The sequence below is a fragment of the Grammomys surdaster genome, unplaced genomic scaffold (assembly GCF_004785775.1).
Source record: "Grammomys surdaster isolate TR1022 unplaced genomic scaffold, NIH_TR_1.0 125692, whole genome shotgun sequence".
NCBI classification, from domain to species: Eukaryota; Metazoa; Chordata; class Mammalia; order Rodentia; family Muridae; genus Grammomys; species Grammomys surdaster.
In genome coordinates this window covers 2,720,007-2,725,088 of record NW_021620528.1, presented here as the reverse complement: position 1 = coordinate 2,725,088, position 5,082 = coordinate 2,720,007, and positions in this window count along the sequence as shown.

Below are 5,082 nucleotides of genomic sequence, written 5' to 3'. Positions count from 1 at the left end.
AGCAGACCGACTCTGTGTCTGCTCCAGCCCAGAGGACCAGGCAGGGGTCGAAGGTGGAAGCATGATTTTTAAAATCACACCCAACACTCCCCAAGTTCCAACACCAACCATAGTGTCCCATTTTCTAAGGGGCTAACTTGCTTTTGAAGATCTCAGAACTGGAGAGAGTGCAAGCATATATATTTATCCCTCTTTCCCCTTCCCCCTCCATTTTCTGCCCGCCTTTTCTGTCTTTGCCAACACTTCCATAAGCAGGATGGGATTTGTGTGTGTGTGTGTGCTGCCTGGAAAACTAATTTTCTCTTTCTTCCTCTTTTAAGGTCCATTTATATGGATTCATTTGATTGGTTGTCTTTTACAACCATTACAAACAAATAGTGAAAAAAAGAAATTCAAGGGATATTTCAAATATGCATCTTGTTTAGAGAAGGAGATGAAATAATCTTATAAATAGTTGGCTAAGAGTAAGTTTTTGTACATATAGTAAGCATATAAATGGACCAACTATTCTTCTAAAGGCTACATTCAGGTCACTCACATGGTAGGGTGAGAATACCAGTCTAGGTCTGTGGGTGCTTTGTATGTTCACATTCATTGGGAGTAGTGGATCAAAGCTGAAAGACATACTTTTGTCAGTGTGTGATGTAAGTATGTCAGGCGTCATCATCCAGATAACAGTGTTATTCGCTTTTCATTGTTTCTTAGCTTCTGGCTTTTTATGTGCATCAGCTTTTGTGAGGTTCAGCACCAATGTCATCAATTCTATCCAGGAATCTCCAGGATGCTATCTGCCTGTCAGCAGTGCTAGGAGAGTGGGAATAAAAGCATCTCACATTCTAGTGTACATCTTGATGGCTAATTTGCTACAGAAACATTTATATTGTGGAGTGAAGCCAAACTACTATTGGCAAAGTGTGTTCTTTTCTTCTGTAGAGTACCATAATCACTCCATGGGTTTGCAGCAGTCATTACTATTAGCAATCCACCTCTCAGACCAAGATATAATAAATGAGAAAACCCAGCACTTCAGTGGGGTGATTTGCCTAGGAAACCACAGCTAGGAGGAAGAAAAAAGAGCAATTGGATTGAATAGAGCTGCAACCACAGTTGGCTACACACACTTCTTTTATTCCTGGAAGCGCTCTTAGACTTGATGCTATATGTGTTCATAACCTCAGTTCTTATTTTTTTGGTCACCAAAATCACCACTCTTACCACTACTACCCATGTGATCTGTAAGGTGTGGAAGACTGCACACTTTCCTAAATAACCTTTCATTCAAAGAGAGAAGAATTAGGAAATATTTACAAGTTACCATAAAAATGACAAACAAGAATACGTTGATTCAGCCAAAGTTTTGCCACAAGGAAAATATATCATTTGTAGATAATTTATAAGTTAAAAATGACTAGAAATGGTTAAATTTCAATGCTGAAACAAAATATCAACACTAAAATAAGCTCAAGGAAAATAAGAGGTGCTTAATAAAGTTTATAAAATAGAAAAAAGAGGGTTTGATCAGGCTAAAAACTGACTCTTAAAAGACTAAATTGAAAGTCCCACACTCTGTTCCATGTGTGCATGTTAGGAAGGGGTTTCACTAAAGTCTAAAATCTTATTCCAAATGCACAAGATTGTATATCATTGTACCTCTCAGATTGCAGTTATATTGCACAAAGATGCATGGTGAAGTTTAAGTCCCCTGTGCTGATGTGGGAGGTCCTCTAAGAGAAGCAATTAGAATGGGTAACTGAATTGAGATTTTAGGTATGGACAATATTGAAGTTACTTTATGCTATTCTATTTAATTGAGATATTGGCTCTGGAGGTGGATATGACCTCTGCCACTCTAAACTCGAGTATGTTTCTTTAAAAATCTCTATTCTATGTCAAGTGAGTCAACTAATTTTCTTATCCTCTGTTAAAAGATTATCTCCTAACCGAAAGTCCTTTCACCAGTCAAAAAATACAGTTGAACTATACAACCAATGTTTCCCTGGGGGTATGGGTAGAAACCAACTCCCAAGGACTGGCTTAACACCAAGTGCCTGTAATTGTTCAACAAACTAATTTAGTTACATCTGTCCAGATTAAATAATGCTTGTGAACAAAATGAAAAAACCGCATCTTCATGTGTTTATATACAATAATGTACTTCATGCTGACAGTCAAACTTTGTGAGTCACCTAGGTGGTACTGGTTTTAAAGGTATTAAGGGGTCATGGAGGACAGTTGAGTCATTATTGTTGCTGACAGACTCAGCAAAGGTTTTTCTTTTCTTTGTGTAGTTTACAATGAGGAGTCTCCTGAACTAGCAATTTGAGTGGGTATTCGGCAATAGATACAGTAATTAAGAGAATTCATGCTTGCAAGATCCACCCTGAATGGATTCACTTGACTGCCTATGCAACTTAATCCAGTCCAGCCAATTAAATTCTCTGTAAAATTTCTTTTATGGCATGACATGTCACAAAGTATTCACATGAACAGTTGGGCTGCTGACACCCTCCACCCCCCACCCCTCGCCTCCCTGTTTTATAGAACAGTAGATTGAGACTGAGAAAAGCTCAGTTATTTACCCCTAGTGAGAGGGGGAAGTGGCATTTGTCTCAAGATTTGTGTGATTTCAAAGTTTGCATGTGATCCACACCTCCACCCCAGCTAGTTTTTCAACATATTACACTGACATGTTATTTTTGCTTCTAGCTTCAGTTTTCAAGCTTGTAATTCTGTGTGACTTCTTTCAAAAAGATAGAACTAATAGACTACCAAAAGAGTGAGTACAAACTGCAGACAGCTGGCATTATCTATTTTATTCTTTGTCTGGATTTGTATTGGAGTAGTTGAGTAGCACTGAATACATGTTTGCTGAAAGAATATGCAAATGTGTCATAAAGCATAATACCCTTGGTGTAGTTGGGACATAGTTTCATTTAATATGGGGATAATAATTTTTCATGTTAATTTGCAGTTGTGGTTAATTTGTGGGTTGATTTTTGTTGTTTCCAGTAGGAATTAGCCTTTATAATGCTCTTAACATTGGATAAAATTGACTTCAGAATGAGAAAGCAATTATATTCATAGAGACAGTGCTTGCTAAAGTGTCTATCTATGGAGAAATGTGAGGTGATATTTAATCATCACTGCTGGTGAAGGAGATCAGAGCATGCTACCCCAAAATATGCTGCTTTGGGATACAAACAGTTTTGAGCTAAAAGCTGATGAGAGTCAACAGATATACAAAGAGGGTTTTGAGCATCCCTTATCTAAGAAGAACAAAAATTTGTAAGAGATAAGTACTGCAATACATTTTCTCTCCAGAGGGAGTTTTATGGCTACAAAGGCTATTCTTGGTTGCCAACCTGAATACGTCTGAAATTAACTAGAATCCAAGTGGCTGAGCACACCTTTGACAGATTTTTCTTAATTAAATCATTTGAAGTAGGATGACCCATCTTTAATTTGGTCTACACTTTTTGGTGGCAGCCTATATAAAAGACATGGAGGAACAAATGTTTTGCTCTTTGCCTGCTTGCTTGTACACTTGCTGGCATGTCCATTCCTTCCCTGACATTAAAATCTACTTCTATGGGATTCCAAAGTATAAGGAAGACCAGCTGAGACATCCAGCCTCATGAATTGAACAACTACTAGATTCTAGGACCTTCTGTTGGTAAACAGCCATTGTTGGATAAGCTGGACCACAGCTTGTAAGGGACTCTAATAAATTAGTAAATAAATTAAAGCCAATCTAATAAAAATAAATCTCATAAATAAACACATTCTAATAAATATATTTATTATATAACTTCTGTTCCCTGAGAGAACATGACTAAGACAATGGAGAAGATGGAAATTCACCATCAAAACAGGCTTGTGTAAGTAAGTTTGCTTAATAATCCTTGTCTCCCATGATTTTTCCATGCTATTTGCCTTCTCTAATTTACCATTCCTAGACATACTTCCTGTGCTTCATCATTTCCTGTATTTATCATCTTGGGTGAAGCTGTTTCTAACCCTCTTGTTCTGCTCACTTGTTTGGTGTTTTTATTTCACCTCCATGAGGCTCCCCATATGTATATGAAAGGCTGTTTTCTCCTGTGAATCTGTCTATTGGCATTTTAGTTTGTATGGGGCTTATCCACAAACATAGGAAGACACAGAACAGAGGAAACTTTTAAAGCAGCTTATGGGTCTATTACCGTAATGTCAGGAAACTCGATGAATTAGGATTAGAAAAGTGCAGAATATAAAGGTATGTTTAATGGAACATACTTCACTTTATGATCTCACTTTAATTTACATTACTATAATCAATTTGTATTTGTCCTGATATCTCAAAAATGTTTATCTTGTTCCTCACTCATCTCCTTCGCACTTCTTTTGTTCTACTTGTTAACAAAAAGCCAGGGCTGGAGATCTTGCTTTGTATCAGTGTACTTCTGCACCAAACTGTTCCTACTGAATGCTTTGTGGTGCTTTACTTCAATGTGTCAATCACCTTTTCATAGCTTTGACAGAATGTGTGAAAGAAAGCATCTCTATCACTGCTAATGTTGATTGTCAAGTTGATAGACTCTGTAATCACCCTGAAGACAAATCTCTGGGCATGTTTGTGAGAGAGCCTTCAAGACTGAGTTCATTGAGGTGGAAAGACTGACCTAAACTGAGGACAGCCATATTTCATGGACCAGAGTCTTGGAAACTGAGGACTAGCATTCATTCCCCTTGCTTCCTGACTGTACATGTAATGTAACAAGCTTCCTTGAACTTCTGTCACTATGATTTCTTTATTATGGACTGTACTTGTACCTTGTGAGCCACAATAAGCCATTTCTTCCTTAAGTTGCTCTTGTCAGGTATTTTTCCCAGCAGTGAGAAATTGACTTAATACAAACTTAAAGGAGGTAAAGTTTATTTTGGCTCATGGACTCAGAGGCTTTAGATCATGGCCATTAGGCTTATATAAAGGCAGAGCCCTCATGGGAGAAGCCTGTGAAAGAGCAAAGCTGCTCATTTCATGGAGACCAGAAGGGAGAGAGAGAGAGAGAGAGAGAGAGAGAGAGAGAGAGAGAGAGAGAG